The sequence below is a fragment of the Cervus elaphus genome, chromosome 3 (assembly GCF_910594005.1).
Source record: "Cervus elaphus chromosome 3, mCerEla1.1, whole genome shotgun sequence".
Classification (NCBI taxonomy): domain Eukaryota; kingdom Metazoa; phylum Chordata; class Mammalia; order Artiodactyla; family Cervidae; genus Cervus; species Cervus elaphus.
The window spans coordinates 21,273,672-21,291,224 of record NC_057817.1 but is presented as its reverse complement, the minus strand read 5'-3'; the positions used below and the strand labels follow the sequence as shown (position 1 = coordinate 21,291,224).

Sequence of the window (17,553 nt, the reverse complement as noted above, 5' to 3'; positions counted from 1 at the left end):
ATCAAATGAAGTCTGGCTTTCCAAATTATATTTCCAAAAGGGTAAAATTTCCACATTCTGCTTAACTATTACAGCATAAGATGATACAGCAAGTATTCATACTTGCTAAGCCAACAGTGTATATTTTCACATGTGGAAATTCTGGTTTTAACATTAGCTACATGGTAGTAAGATGCCTATATAAATCTGCCCAACAACAAAGTGAATGATACAACATCTGTCACTGTTTTTCCTCAGAAACACCAATAGCTCTGCAGCCTAATCCCAAAGAGACAGACTGATCTCATCCCGCATTTGATGTCCTGAGAAATATCTACTGGTCTATAAAACTTTTCGCCAGCTGCAACAGAGAAAATCTGTCAGTTGTTTAGTAAGTGTTGTAGCTGGCTTTGCAATGGGAGCCTAATAATACTGGAGAGTATCCTGTCCACAATTTTTTTTTTTAATCAAGCAAAATTTTGTCTTGCTGACTTATAGGGGTTATGATATTCAGATAGTCAGAGTTATGCCAAAGTATGTTACTGTCAAAAGCTACAAGGATGAATTCATGTTGGGGTTACAGAAGTAAAAGTTATGGCTCTACACCTGAGTTGGTATTATTTACTGTAAGTTTCAGGCAGCTCATCTTTGGTTACATTAATCTATATCAGGGAAAAATAGAAATATTAGCTTTGAGAGTTATAGGGACACAGTTGAATTCCATTCTTCTATACTGCTGATTTAAAAACATGAAAGCTCTTCTCAAAGCTAAATTTGGTCTTATTCATGTTACCTTATATTTCTCTCAAAAAAGTAAAAGCTAATTGAACGTATAAATGAAGGGACCAATTAGTGAATGAAAAAATCAGATACCTCTTACACTGAAAATTATTTGCTGAGGGCTGGTTAATATAAAAATTACCTAAACAATATTTTACAATTCTTACTTGATTCTCCTCTTACTCATAAAACTGTAGGAGAAAATTTCACAATTATTGAACATCTTTTATGTGTGGGATATAGCTAATGAAATTATTTAAACTTTAAAATAATTATAGTATGACTTATGGTTAAGAATAAGGAAGGCCTTATGGAGAAGGCAATGGCACCCCACTCCAGTACTCTTGCCTGGAAAATCCCATGGACGGAGGAGCCTGGTAGGCTGCAGTCCATGGGGTTGCGAAGAGTCAGACATGACTGAGCGACTTCACTTTCACTTTTCACTTTTATGCATTGGAGAAGGAAATGGCAACCCACTCCAGTGTTCTTGCCTGGAGAATCCCAGGGATGGGGTCGGACACGACTGAAGTGACTTAGCAGTACCAAAGTATCAGATCTATGTTTGAGTCCCAGCTGGTGATTTGAGTAGATCCAGAACTTCTACAAAGAAGGGATATTAAATGTTTATGAGAGTCACAAATAAAACATCTTATATACATAGGAGATAAATTGATAGGATGGATATGCCAATTTTATTGCCAATAAAAACTGTATTGGAAGATGTGGCTTAGGATAATGGCCAAACAGGTTTGGGAAAGCCCTTTGTTCTTTATATACACCCTCAACCTCTCTTGAGACATTAGCATTGTCCATCGAAAGAAAAATTGAGGTCTACTGAGGCAAACCCCACAATAAACTGTGTAAACTTCTGAAAGAGATGGGAATACCAGACCACCTGACCTGCCTCTTGAGAAACCTATATGCAGGTCAGGAAGCAACAGTTAGAACTAGACACGAACAACAGACTGGTTCCAAGTAGGAAAAGAAGTACGTCAAGGCTGTATATTGGCACCATGCTTATTTAATTTATATGCAGAGTACATCATGAGAAATGCTGGGCTGGAAGAAGCAAAAGCTGGAATCAAGATTGCCAAGAGAAATATCAATAACGTCAGATATGCAGATGACACCACCCTTATGGCAGAAAGTGAAGAGGAACTAAGAAGCCTCTTGATGAAAGTGAAAGAGGAGAGTGAAAAAGTTGGCTTAAAGCTCAGAAAACTAAGATCATGGCATCTGGTCCCATCACTTCATGGGAAATAGATGGGAAAACAGTGGATGACTTTATTTTTCTGGGCTCCAAAATCACTGCAGATGGTGACTGCAGCCATGAAATTAAAAGACACTTACTCCTTGGAAGGAAAGTTATGACCAACCTAGACAGCATATTAAAAAGCAGAGACATTACTTTGCCATCAAAGGTCCGTCTAGTCAAGGTTTTTCCAGTGGTCATGTATGGATGTGAGAGTTGGACTGTGAAGAAAGCTGAGTGCCAAAAAATTGATGCTTTTGAACTGTGGTGTTGGAGAAGACTCTTGAGAGTCCCTTGGACTGCAAGGAGATCCAAACAGTCCATCCTAAAGGAGATCAGTCCTGGGTGTTCATTGGAAGGACTGATGCTGAAGCTGCAACTCCAATACTTTGGCCACCTCATGTGAAGAGTTGGCTCATTGGAAAAGACCCTGATGCTGGGACAGATTGGGGGTGGGAGGAGAAGGGGATGACAGAGGATGAGATGGCTGGATGGCATCACCAACTCAATGGACATGAGTTTGAGTAGACTCTGGAAGTTGGTGATGAACAGGGAAGCCTGGCGTGCTGCGATTCACGGGGTTGCAAAGAGTCGGACACAACTGAACGACTGAACTGAATTGAACTGAACTGAGGCAAACCCACTTATCAGTACTTGCTGCCGCTTGCAGGTCTGGAATAAGAGTGGAAGGAAACAGAATGAATAGAGCAGCACTCCCCAGTGCCTATGAACTGAGAGTCATTTAGCTCCATCTAGTTGATCACAACAGAGAAGGCAATGGCACCCCACTACAGTACTCTTGCCTGGAAAATCCCATGGATGGAGGAGCCTGGTAGGCCGTGGTCTACGGGGTCGCTAAGAGTTGGACACGACTGAGTGACTTCACTTTCCCTTTTCAGTTTCATGCATTGGAGAAGGAAATGGCAACCCACTCCAGTGTTCTTGCCTGGGAAATTCTATGGACAGAGGAGCCTGGTGGGCTACAGTCCATGGTGGTCACAAAAGAGTCAAACCTGACTTAGCGACAACAAGATGCAATTGAGCACAATGCCAGACACAGCCTGTGGAGTTTAATAAGCAATAGCACTACTGAAAGGCACAAATGTTCTGATTTTTCCATTCTAACCTAGGGTCTTCAGAAAGGAATATGGCCCCACTGACATCTTCATTTTAGACCAATGAGACCATTTCAGATTTCTAACCTCCAGAATGGTAAGATAATAAATTTGTGTTGTTTCAAGCCATTTGATTCGTGGTCATTTGTTACAGCAGCGATAGAGCACTAATAGAGATGTGAAAGGCAAACCCTTCTTGCCCACAACACACTCTTCCTGTACCTAACTGAACAAGGACTGAATCAAAGGCTAATATCTAAGGGCTGGATTAGAAGGTGACACGGCATGAATTCCAGTTGTGCAGGAGTGTCAAGAAAGATATATTTTGATGAAAATGGGTTGTTTGCCACTAATATACTTTGAGAAATATTATATAGGAGGCTTTGGTGAAAAGACAATGGAAGAGTCAACCCTTTTACTTCAGTGACATGCTGGCTTTTGGGGACACTGAATAAAATGACAAAGGCAGAGAATTTCTATAACATTTTTTCATGAATACATTGTGCTTCATAAGCAATTTTAAACCACACTGTCATTCTGTGGCTCTGTCAGTAAAAACTGGTTACCAAAATACAGATTGCTCCAACGCAAAAGAACTCCAAAGCAACGTATCATGTCCATTTAACTCTACCTTTTAATCTAGCACTAAACCAAAACCTTTTGTGAAGAAATCCAACAGTAAGACTAACTTGTTCTATTTTAGAAACTAGTAAAAATGACTATTAATAGTTTAGGCTAATTATGGTCTTCAGGACATAAGCTGACCTTTTGAAGTAGAGCTGCCTTGTGTCCATTGCCCTGAGTTGAAATTGTACTTTTTATTTGGGTTCTGCCTGGAAAGGAACCAGAACCAAGCAGAGAACATAAAGCATCATGGGCTTCGGGTGGGAGAGCGTTAAGAAACTGTAAATTACATGAATCAAACTTGGTCTCTTTAAAGCAATTTACAGTAATGCATTAGAACTTTATAGAAGTTTATCTGTACACAATTCTTTCCACTGCTTCTTTAAAACCAGTTTGTGGGAGGTGTTTGGCTATGCATTGATCCAGAATTCTGGATCCTCATGTTTTCTTTTGCTCACTCACCCTTCCCCGGCCACTGTTGCCTCTCCTTGCTGTCTGGAAGCTAAAATTTGGAAAGAATTTCAAAGGGCTTCTGCCCTCTAAGACGCCTACTTCTGTTCTCAGACAAAACATGGACTTCCGGGACAGCAATGTAAAGATCTGAGTTTTCTTTCTCTACCAATGTCTCTAGGAGAAGCAACTTATGAAACACATCTGGAACACTCATCTATGAAATGGAAATTCCCTGAAGTGAGTGAGCACATATGATTAGTGATAAATATTTTCTTATGTATTCATTCATAGACTAACTTGCAAAATTTTGAGCAATCATCCAGGAAAAACACAAGCAAGATAAATAAAGGTGGTATTAATAAATAGGAGACGTTGTTTTCACAAATTCACAGCTATTTTTGAAGAACTGAAATCTGAATATGGATGGTCCCCTGACTCCAGGAACATCTCACTCCAGATCTCGCCCATGGGTATTTTTAGGTCTTTTAACATGAATTTCATGTTTTAAAAGGCTTACTTTACAAGTTTTGTATGTGAAAAAAAAAAAAAGAGCAGCTGAGTAAATTTACTCTTATCTTCCGGGTTTAAATTTAACTTCAAGTGAAAACATGCATTAATGCATATGTCCAAATACCTAAGGGTTTCCCAGGTGGCTCAGTGGTAAAGAATCTGCTTGCCATTGCAGGAGATGCTAGTTCAATCCCTGGGTCCAGAAGATCCCCTGGAGGAGGAAATGGCAGCCCACTCCAGTATCTTGCCTGAAGAATCCCATGGACAGAGGAGCCTGGTGGGTTACAGTCCACGGGGTCGCAAAAGAGTCGGACATCACTGAGTGACTGAGATACCCACACACACCCCCCAGATACATAAATTATGTGTCTCCATGATTAATAGGCTCACACAAACATGTTCAGCTCACACAAACATCATGGGGAAATGGACTTCTTTTAGAGAACAATCAGGTTTAGTCAATAATTATTTACAAAATTAAGCAATGAGGGAAAAAGACAACCAATTGGTGAGAAATACGGAAACCTCAAGTTAATAATTTAAATAATATACAATATTATGCTCAAAACAGTATTATAAAAATTTTAACCCATCAATTTTTGTGTTCCTTCAATAAAAACATAAAATTTCAAAAATAGAAATTTTACATATGCATGAATACATATATTCCTTCTCTTTATGCTTTCATATATAAAAAGCAAAAATCATTATGGGGATAAGATGTATGGTAAGACCATTTGGTTATAGATTTGACATTCACAACTTTTCAAATTTTGACTTTTTATACTATTTCCAAATGTAGTCATAGATATCATAGAACTACATGTAGTCATAGAACTACAGTGATGAAATTTAAAGGAAATCATGGTCATATGTCTTTAAAAACATAGCTGATTTCAAATCCCATTTTCATGTATCTTACTTTTTAAAATAGGGGCTTCCCTCATTGCTCAGCAGTAAAGAATCTGCCTGCAGCACAGGAAACACTGGAGGCACAGATTTGATCCCTGGGTTGGGCAGATCACCCAGAGGAGGAAACGGTAACCCACTCCAGTAATCTTGCTGGGAAAATCCCATGGACAGAGAAGCCTGGTGGGCTATAGTCCATAGGGTCACAAAGAGTCAGACATGACTGAGCAACTGAACACACACACACACTTGTTAAAATGTTATCCTTTAAAATGAAAGGGATATTGGTCTCTATTAAACAAAATAAGTCAGTAAAGAAACATATTCTAGATGAAGAAATAAGATAAAACCCAAAAAACAACTAAGTGAAGTGAACATAGACTGTTAATTAGTTGAGGAGAAAGTTTTGTCATTTACTGAGGTAAAAAATATACAGGGAACACTTGAGCAGGTGAATAATGATAAATACAGTTTTCAGCATGCTGAGATTGAGGTACCTATGGGCATTCCAGGAGGAATATTCACTAGAGAGAGGAATATAAAATTATAGAGTATATATCTGGGTTAAATATCTCGACTCCAGTGTAGGGTTAGCCAAGCCAGGGTACATGGCTCAAATCCAGCCCCCTTCCTAATTTTGTAATTAAAGTTTTACTAGCATGCAATGATGTTATTTATTTACACATGGCTATAGCTGCTTTTGCTCTACAATACCAGAGCTGAACAGTTACAACAGGGATTTATGGCTCACAAATAAAAAATATTTAACTTTACCTAGAAAAAATTTGCTAACTTCTGCTCTAGAGCAGAAATCTATAATAAATACACATCCCTCAACACAATGTGTGAATGAATGCATTCATTTGATCAATTAGAAAACATTATTTATTCAAAACTATCTATGTGCTAGACATTAGAGTAACAAATGAGATATGGAAATTCTTCAGTAAAAGTAATAATTCAGCATTTAAAAAATACTTGCAAGTATAATTGTGATAAGAAAAAAGATAATATTAAAGACATTTTGCTTTCCTTCCAAGGTATTACAAGAAGAATATCTTACCAAGACAAATATTTGACTTTGGCCAGTTTTGACAGTTTTCAAACAATTTTGCTTAGGTTCATGCAAATTTTCTACTGGAATGTTACATGATACTGTCTTCTCTGTCATTTCTCCCGTCATTCAACATGAACACATAACTCCAGAAACAAGAAAATGCTTCCAGACTGACACCTATGAAACTCCAAAGGAGTTTCCAGCACAAGCAGACCAATGATGAGGTGGTTTGAAGAGAAGACTCTTCTTGGCATACCTATAACTGCAGTAAAGAAAGTAGCCATTCATTCATTCAGCCATTTAGTCATCTACCCATTCCCTTAGAACATATTTTTGAGGTACCTATTATTTACCAAGCACTGTCTTGGCCCTGAATATATGAAAGTGAACAAAGTAATCATTCTAGGAACTAATGTACTTATTGACCTGACTGAGGAAACTATGTTTCATGGAGTTCTGAGGGGATATAATGGTAAAGTTGAAATAATTGGGTGGGAAATTAAACAAATATATTAACCTCTACTTTTCACCAAATCCCATAAAAATGTTAATAAAATGAGCCAACATCAAAAAAGGACAATGAAAACAAGATCTAAGACTACAACAATAGAAATTTAGAAACTAGAAAGAAAGTCACGGTTCACTCACCTAAAAGAACTAAGACATTTCCAGTTTCACCAATAACATGTAAAAAGCTTAGAAATATCTGCTATTACAATTTTAAAAAAAATATTAATGACTTTTCTTGAACTCATCAGAAAATGCAGGTTTCAGGGAAAATACTACACTGGATTTGTTGTCATTTAGTTTCTCAGTCATGTCTGACTCTCTTCGACCCTGTGGACTATAGTCTGCTGGGTTCCTCTGTCCATGGGATTTCACAAGCAAGAATACTGGAGTGGGTTGCCATTTCCTTAGACAGGTAAATTCTGGGATTTTCAGCTGGAATCTGCTAACTAGGGCAGAAGCAGAGGTAGCCATAAACTAATTGTTGTTTATTGTTCAGTCACTAAGTCATGTCTGACTTTTTGCAGCTTCCCTGTCCTTCACTATCTCCCGGAGTTTGCTCATACTCATGTCCATTGAGTTGGTGACGCCATCCAACCATCCCATCCTCTCTCACTCCCTTCTCCTCCTGCCCTCAATCTTTCCTAGCATCAGGGTCAACATCTAAGTAGTAATTTTGTGGTTTAGCATGAAAATGAGAAATGTTTAGGTTTTGAGATCTTAGGGGATCTTTTGTGGGTTTTACCTCTAGAAACTCTACCAGGTTTCAGTTGAGGATCTGGTGAAGATCCCCTCAGGGCCCTGGAATGGGAAGGGGATGTGTAATCTTTGTTTAATATATGACAAAAAGCAAGAAAAAATAGTCTAAAGAGATAAAGGAAGCTTCAGAACTAGACTCAGATGTTAAAATCATCACAGGGGATTTTTAAAAACTCTTGACAAAATATTATGAGCTCTATTTTAAAAAATTAATGTGCAAGAACACTTGGTAAGCACACAGCTACAAATTCTGAGGAAGAATTTGAAGGAAATGCTGGAAATCCCCAACCCTATAATAGACATTAAGAATGTCTATGATAAGTTCATCAATAAACTAGATAAATCTGAGGAAAGAGTCAGTGAGCTTGAAGACAGATCAATATAAACTTCCCAAAATGAAATTCAAAAAGAAGGAAAAAAAAACAAAAAAAACCCCAAAACCAGAACATCCAAAAACTGTGGAATAATGTCAAAAGATATAACATACACAAAACTGGCATACCACAATAAGAAAGGAATATTTGAAGTAATAATGGCTGAGAAGCTCCCAAACTTTATGATAGACACCAAACCACACATCCAGGAAAGTCAGAACAAAAGTAAGTACCAAAACACTACTTCCACACACATAATATTTAGAAACCCTAATCCTCCAAAATAAAGAGAGAAAGCTAGAAAAAAAAAAATCTTAAAAGAATCCAGAGAAGGGAAAATGCACCTTACCTACAGAGGAACAAAGATACAATGGGCATTTTGTCAGAAATTATGTAAGAAAGAAGGTAGGATAAATCTTCAGTATTGAAAGAAAAATAAAAAGAACCAGCCAAGAATTCTGTATCCAGAAAGATTACTCTCTAAAGTGAAAGAGAAATATAAAAACTTCCTAAGACAAAGAAAAACTGAATGAAATCATCATTAGCATAGTGTGAGTGAGTCGCTCATTCATGTCTGACTCTTTGCTACCCCATGGACTATACAATCCACGCAATTCTCCAGGCCAGAATACTGGAGTGGGTAGCCTTTCCCTTCTCCAGGGTATCTTCCCAACCCAGGAATCAAACCCAGGTCTCCTGCATTGCAGGTGGATTCTTTACCAGCTAAGCCTCAAGGGAAGCCCAAGAATACTGGAGTGGGTAGCCTATCCCTTCTCCAGTGGATCTTCCTTACCCAGGGATCCAACCGGGGTCTCCTGCATTGCAGGCGGATTCTTTACTAACTGAGCTATGAGGGAAACCCCGTTAGTAGCATACCTGTATGCAAAAAAAGTTAAAAAAATTTTCTTTAATCAGAAGGAAGATGATATACACCGCAAACTTGAATCTACTTAAAGGAAAAGAACATGTCAGAGAAAAATTTAAAAAAAAAAAAGATTAAAAAGTATTTTTTCTTATTCTTATTTAATATAAAAGATAACTGTGTTTCAAGTAATAATAGTAACAATGTTCTGTGTGAGTATAGGGGATGTCACAATGTCACAGAGAGAAGAGAGAGGAATTGGAAATATTCTGTTGGTACAGTGAAGTCGTCTAGTATTTTAATAAAAATTACATTAATTAAAAATATATATTGGGGGGCTTAGCAGAAGGAAGATGATATAGGCCACAAACTTGAATCTCTTAAAGGAAAAGAGCATGTCAGAGAAAAAAAAAAAGATTAAAAAATATTTTATTTTTCTTATTCTTATTTAATATAAAAGATAACTGTATTTCAAGTAATAATAGTAACAATGTTCTGTGTGAGTATAGCCTTTGGATAGATAGTGAATGACAGCAATGTCACAGGGAGAAGAAAGAGGGATTGGAAATATTCTGTTGCTACAAGTGAAATGGTCTAGTATCATTTTAATAACAATTAGATTAATTAAAAATGTATATTGGGAGGCTTCCTTGATGGCTCAGTAGTAAAAAAAAATATACCTGCCAAGGCAGGAAACTTGGCAATCCTTGATCCTGGAAGACCCCACATGCCCTGGGGCAACTAAGCCCATGCATCACAACAATTGAGCCTATGCGCTAAAGCCCAGGAGCCAAGACTACTGAGCCCAAGTGCTGTAACTACTGAAGCCCACGTGACCTAGAGCCTGTGCTCAGAAGCAAGAGGAGCCATCACAAAGAGAAGCCCCATGAGTAGCCCCCAATCACCGAAACCAGAGAAAAGCCCAAGCAGCAAGAACCACAAAAAAAATCACAGCCATAAGTAAATAAATAAATAAAATTATACGTATATATGCATATATATATATATACATACATATATATATATATATATAAAGACTATCAGACAGAGCAGTTAAAAAATGTATATTGGAAAATCTAAGGCAAATGCAACATTTAAAAAACTAATATATGTGCTAATGTGTGAAGTAAAAGGGAATCATATTGGATGTTCATTTAGTAGCAGACAAGGCAGAAAAGGGGGAAAAAGAACAAATTCAATGAATAGAACAAAGTTACAAACATGTTAGATATTAATCCAACTGTATTAAGAATAACTCTCAACATGGATGGTCAGAGCACCATTTAAAATTCAAAGATTGTCAGAATGGGTAAAAAAGTAAAGACTCAGTTTATGTTGTCTGATGGAAGCCAACTTTAAAAATAAAATCTCCGATTGGTTAAAAAGGATGGAGCAATGGATATTGTGCTAACAATAATCAAAAGAAAACTAAAGTAACTGTGTTGATTCCAAATAAAGCATACTTCAGAAGAAGGAAAGTTATCATGGATAAATGGGCATTACATAATGATAAAGAAGTCAACTTTAATTTCTCTTAAATGTGTATACCTAAAAAGAGTGTGTCCAAAAAAAAAAAAAAGAAGCAAAAACAGATAAGATAAAAGGGAGAAATAGACAAATTCACTACTGTAGCTGAAGACTTCAACACTGTTCTTTCAGCAACTGATTGATCATCAGGTAGAAAATCAGGATATATTTTATCTGGAAAACACTCTCCATAATTTGAGCCAATTGATACTTATGGACTACTTCAGCCAACAATAGCAAGATACACATCCTTCACAAGCTCACACAGAACATTCATCAAGACTGACCGCACTCTGGGAGGACATAAAATATGTCTTAACAAATTTAAGAGAATAGAAAAACACAGAGTATGCTTTTTCAGACCCAAAGGGATTACAGTACAAATCACACAGAAAGATAGATGTTAAATCCCCATATATTTGAAGTTAGACAACATACTTTTTGGTAACTTTGAGGTTAAAGAAGACAAATGTTTGAGTCAAAGAAGATAATTGTTTAAAATTACTTGAAGTGAATGAAAATATAAAGACAACTTATCAAAATTTGTGGAATGCAGTAAAAAGCAGTGATGGGAAGAAATTTATAGCATTAAGGGCATGTCTTTCATCTTAAGAAGCTAGACACAATATTTTTTAAATGTTTGTGAATCTTATAAGCAGCAATTTTTAAAAAAATGATATGACAATGTCTAATTTGTATATTCTTGTAATTGTCTTACTTTAGAGCTGTTTGTGAACATGAGAAGTTATAATGAAGCCTGTTATAAGCTCAATGATTATAGCCCCTCAAAACTCATATATTGAAATCTAATTCCCAAGATTAAGAGGTGATTAAGAGGTGGGGCCTTTGAGAGTGATTAGATCATGAGGGTGATTCCCTCATGATTGGAATTAGTGCTCTTATAAATCAGGTGCCAGAGAAGGTCCCTTGCCCCTTCTGCCATGTAGGTTATAGCAAAACCACAATCGTCCATGAACAAGGAAGCAAGTCCTCACCAAATACACAATCTCTGGAGCCTTGATTTTGGACATCCCATCCACCAGAAGAGTAAGAAATAAATGTCTGTGGTTTATAAGCCATCCAGTGTCTGACATTTGTTAGAGCAGCCTTCACAGATTAAAGCACTGTGCTTTTTTCAACACTTACATGAAATAACTATTGAGAACCATTAGCTTTTTATGGATTTTTTTCAGTGAAGGGATGATGTGGACATAAAATTTAAGTATTGCTGCAGATGCAGAGGAGGATTAGGGGAGAATCAGCTACCTCTTTCCTCACCCCTCAAGTGTTAGCATGCTTGAAAATTCTTGGGTTAGATTACAGTTCATCACATTTGGTAGCAAAATTTTATAATATATAAACAGTCATGTATAAGTCTTTTAACTAAATTTGTGATTTTTATATACAGTTGTCCCTTGAACAGAGTGCCAGACATCCTTGAGTGTGAACTCAAGCATCACTATGAACAAAGCTAGTGGAAGTGATGGAATTCCAGCTGAGCTCTTTCAAATCCTAGAAGATGATGCTGTGAAAGTGCTGCACTCAATATGCCAGCAAATTTGGAAAACTCAGCAGTGGCCCCAGGACTGGAAAAGGTCAGTTTTCATTCCAACCCTAAAGAACGGCAATGCCAAAGAATGTTCAAACTACAGCACAATTGCACTCATTTCACACGCTAGCAAAGTAATGCTCAAAATTCTCCAAGCCAAGCTTCAACAGTACATGAACTGTGAACTTCCAGATGTTCAAGCTGGATTTAGAAAAGGCAGAGGAACCAGAGATCAAACTGCCAACATCTGCTGGATCATCAAAAAAGCAAGAGAGTTCCAGAAAAACATCTATTTCTGCTTTATTGACTATGCCAAAGCCTTTTTGACTGTGTAGATCACAACAAACTGTGGAAAATTCTTAAAGATGTGGGAATACCAGACCACCTGACCTGCCTCTGGAGAAATCTGTATGCAGGTCAAGAAGCAACAGTTAGAACTGGACGTAGAACAATGGTCTGGTTCCAAATTGGGAAATGAGTATGTCAAGACTGTATATGGTCACCCTGTTTATTTCACCTATATGCAGAGTACATCATGCAAAATGCCAGGCTGGATGAAGCACAAGCTAGAATCAAGATTGCCAGGGGAAATTTCAATAACCTCAGATATGCAGATGACACCACACTTATGGCAGAAAGCAAAGAGGAACTAAAGAGCCTCTTAATGAAAGTGAAAAAGGAGAGTGAAAAAGTTGGCTTAAAACTCAACATTCAAAAAACAAAGATCATGGCATCTGGTCCCATCACTTCATGGCAAATATGTGGGGAAACAATGGAAACAGTGACAGACTTTATTATCTTGGGCTCCCAAATCACTGCAGATGGTGACTGCAGCCATGAAATTAAAAGACACTTGCTTCTTGGAAGAAAAGCTATGACCGACCTAGACAGCATATTAAAAAGCAGAGACATTACTTTGCTGCCAAGATCTGTTTAGTCAAAGCTATGATTTCTCCAGTAGCCATATATGGATGTGAGAGTTGGACCATAAACAAAGCTGAGTGCCGAAGAATTGATGCTTTTGAACTGTGGTGCTGAAGAAGACTCTTGAGAGTCCTCTGGACTGCAAGGAGAACAAACCAGTCCATCCTACAAGAAATCAGTCCTGAATATTCATTGGAAGGACTGATGCTGAAGCTGAAGTTCCAATACTTTGGCCACCTGATGTAAAGAACTGACTCATTTGAAAAAACCCTGATGCTGGGAAAGATTGAAAGTAGGAGGCAAAGAGGATACAGAGGTTGAGATGGTAGAATGGCATCACCAACTCAATGGACATGAGTTTGAACAAGCTCCAGGACTTGGTGATGAACAGGGAAGCTTGGCGTGGTGCAGTCCATGGGGTTGCAAACAGCTGGACATGAATAAGCAACTGAACTGTGCTAAACTGTCCTATAAACAATAAAGGTTTGAACTCCAAGGGTCTACTTATACACGATCTTTTTTTCAATAAATTCATATTGCTTAACCACACTATCTGTGATTCATTGAATCTGCAAATGTAAAGGAAATTTGGGTACAGAGAAACCAAGTATATGGAGGCCCCAGTAACCCTAATGTTTGCTCAAAGGTCAATTGTATCATTAATCTTTTGTAATTTGCTTACTTACAGACTTGAGTCAAATGTCCAGTTTTTTAGTTTCAATATTTTAACAATTTTTGAACAACCATGTACATATTATGCCAGATGTCAGAAATTAAAAGTGGAAAAGTCCTGTCCCTGACCTTCAATCAACTCATGGTTTAGTAAGATAAACAACTACAAAGACACTTTCAAAATAATGGAAAATGTGAACTCGATTCATATAAAAATTCAGTTTGCATTTTCCTATATTGTAGGACAGGAAGCTCTTGTGGTGGATGTTGTGGGTCATTGCTCAGGTCTCCTCGTTAGTACTGAGGCACTGATTTCGGTGCTGCCAGGACTTTTCTCATCGGATAGTTCACAAGGTGATCCTATGGTGAAGGTAATTACCTTGCACAAGGTCAAGTCCCTTCTCAGAGACAACATACACACTATCTGGCTGCTATTGGGGTACTGGAGTTCAGCAGCTTTGCTCAATTGGAGTCAAGTCTAAAGTTCACTCAGCTCCAGAGCTTTCCATCGGATCTGCCAGTATTGCAGTTGTGACCTCAACACAGTTCAACTTTTTCTGTCTTCCCTCTCTCCCTTACAAGGGTGTCTTCCCTCTCTCCCTTACAAGGGTTGTTTCTGAGATATTTTTCCAATCGACCTCATGCAAGAAAGCTTTGTCTCAGGATCTACTTTCTGATGAACCTGACCTAAGGAATTTCTAAGGATAGGTAAGAGTCTTAATTGTTAAAGAAAATATTGAGGGGCAATCTTGTAAATAAGATAAGGCAATATTAAGGGAATCTATTAGGCAAGTCTAAAGTTGGATTTAAGGCTTATCTGGTGGCTCAGCTAGTAAAGAATCTGACTGTACTGCAGGTGACTCATGTTGGATCCCTGGGTCAGGAAGATACTCTGGAGTTGGAAATGGCAATTCATTCCAGTATTCTTGCCTAGGAAATCCAATGGACAGAGGAGCCTGGCAGACTACAGTCAATGGGGTAGCAAAGTCAGACATGACTTAGTGACTAACCAACCATAACCAATGCTGGATTTACAGGGTATTAGAAGATAACATTCCAGGTAACTTTATCCAATAAGAGCATTGTAGGTAACTAGTCCAGGATCCATACAGAGTAGATTTAACACAAAGAAAGTAAGACTAGTCTAGTCTTTAGATTGCTGTTATTAAGAATGTCTGTGACACTGAGAAAGAGATTTGAATGACTTCACAAACATGGAAAACTAGGGACATGTTTCTGACCTGGTCCCAACAAACTAACGGGGCCTCAGGTAGGAAAACCTCAAATATCTATATGTCAGTTATCTGTTATGGATTAAACATTGCTAACGTTAATTTAAGTATAAAGTATTGAAATTTGGTTTTAAAAGCACTGAGTAAGGGATTACTAAGTATTTTCCAAAAGAGTAAAGTCTCTCTCATTGATAGTAAGCAATTTGGATTTAAGGCGTTAACTATACTGGTTATTTACTTAAACATATTGGTAAGTCATGTCCGACTCTTTGTGACCCCATGGACTGCAGTACACTAGGTTTCCCTGTCCTTCACAGTCTCCCGGAATTTGCTCAAATTCATGTCCATTGAGTCAATGGTACCATCCAAACATCTCATCCTTTGTCACACCCTTCTCTTCCTGCCCTAAATCTTTCCCAGCATCAGGATCTTTTCCAATGAGTCACTCTTCCCATCAGTATTGGAGCTTCAGCTTTAGCAACAGTCCTTCCAGTGAATATTCAGAGTTGATTTCCTTTAGGGTTGACCAGCTTGATCTCCGTGCTGTCCAAGTGTCCCTCAAGAGTCTTCTCCAGCATCACAGTTTGAAAGCATCAATTCTTTGGCCCTCAGCCTTCTTTACAGTTCAACTCACATCCATACATGACTACTGGAAAAACCATAGTTTTGATTATATGAACCTTTGTTGGCAAAATGATGTCTCTGTTTTTTAATATGCTGTCTAGGTTTGTTTAAATATATTTAAAAAAATAACTACCATGTGGTTTTTTTAGAGTTTATTATTATTTAGAATAATAGTCATTAAGTGAATAATTAATAATCAAGTAAAATTAATAATCATTGAGTAAAACAGAGAAGATAGAAAGCTATGATGTCAGTAATCAACTTCCTAAATTTTGAAAACCACTGAGTTATAGGGGAAATGACAGTCTTGAATGAAAGGAGGCAAGGTAAAAAAAAAAAAAAAACTTTGGATAGGGAAATGGAAATAAAGAGGAACATAAGAAAGTTTAAACAGAAGAGGTTTTGCAATTCTCTGTATGGGTACCTGGGGATCATTTGTGGGGCTTTGGAGAGCAACTAGGGATGGTGAAGTCTGAACTCTGGAACATGGCAGGGAAAGCTGAAAGGACGGAAATCTCCACAATTATCAGTCTGAAAGGAGCAACTTGAACTTGATCCTGTGCCAACTACGGGTCTTTACCAGTGAAGACAGATTCTTCTAGATATTTTAGGATGTAGCATGGAAGAATTGAATGTTGTATGCCCTGGAGCTGGGGAACCTTAGAACCTACAGGGCCAATATTCAACAACTATTTACTTAGGTCTGCCATGGGCCATGCCTGTTCAAACACAAGAAATATTGCAGTGAAACAAAGGGCAAATATCCCCTCTTTGATGGAATTTTCATTCTGGTACTCACAGCTAGGATGCCTTAGTATAAATTAAATTTGGAAGAAATTGAGCTATGATTTTTAAACTGTGAATGACAGTAACTTCACATTTCCCAAGGTAGATTTTGTCTGGTACTGATATTTTTTTCCTACAAATCTTGGCACAGTGCTTAAATGATTTCTGCTGTTTGGATTAAATACTTAAGAGATTTATGTTTAATTGTAACATATTCAATGTTTTAAAAATAAATTTTAAAAGCACCTCACATAAATAGATGCTACTCTTTCAGGAAGATATTATCTTTAGTACTTTCATAAAAATAGCTAGTTTTTGCAGAAAGTATTTCTAGTAAGACCAAGATTAAAGGTTTTATTTGGCTAGGCTGCCATGTTAGTTTAAATGTATTTTATAGTCACAAAACATACCCTTTTGTTCCTCATTTCACAGAACTGCTATGACAAGACAGATATTTTGCTAAAGCTCAGTTGCCAGCATTGAGCAAAGAACTGGAAATAAATGCTTGCTAAGGAGTATCAGTACCATCATTCTGAATGCATTAACTGGCCTGCAAATTACATTCTCGATGTTTATAAACAAACATTTGGTGATAAGAAAGCTTCCTTGGTGAATTATTTTCTACAGATAATTAATATACCTTAATTGTTATGTTCTTGTCTGGTGCTGATTTTAATTAAAGAATGTTAGATGCCCTCAAATTACATATTTGACATAAACACAGCAAGCTCCCAGGCCCATTTATCAGGCTTAATAACTGATTCCGGGGATTTCTTCCTGGAAGAAACCCATCCCTTGAAGCAACATCGTTCCAGCTGTTTCAGTGCCCCTGATAGTTTCTTCCCATCCCACTCTCCCTCCATTTAAATACATTTTTTAAAAAAAAGCAAATTAAAAATTAAAAAGCTGATTTTTTTCCCCTAAAGTAAAAATTTGTTGTGATTCCACTCTATGTGAGGGATCTAGAATAGGCAAATTCATGGAGTCAGTAAAACAGAGATTACTGGGGACAGGAAAGTAAAAGTGAAGTTGCTCAGTCATGCGAGTGATGAGTTTGC

The 17,553-nt window shown here is 37.5% G+C and overlaps 1 long non-coding RNA gene across 1 annotated transcript; it reads left to right on the top strand.

Annotated features, from left to right (window-relative positions):
• The first annotated feature begins 236 nt into the window (after window positions 1–236).
• On the top strand, window positions 237–12,259 carry LOC122680119. Its single transcript, XR_006336638.1, has 3 exons — window positions 237–370; window positions 3,142–3,223; window positions 12,117–12,259. It is a non-coding gene; the product is annotated as an uncharacterized LOC122680119 (long non-coding RNA).
• The last annotated feature ends 5,294 nt before the right edge of the window (window positions 12,260–17,553 follow it).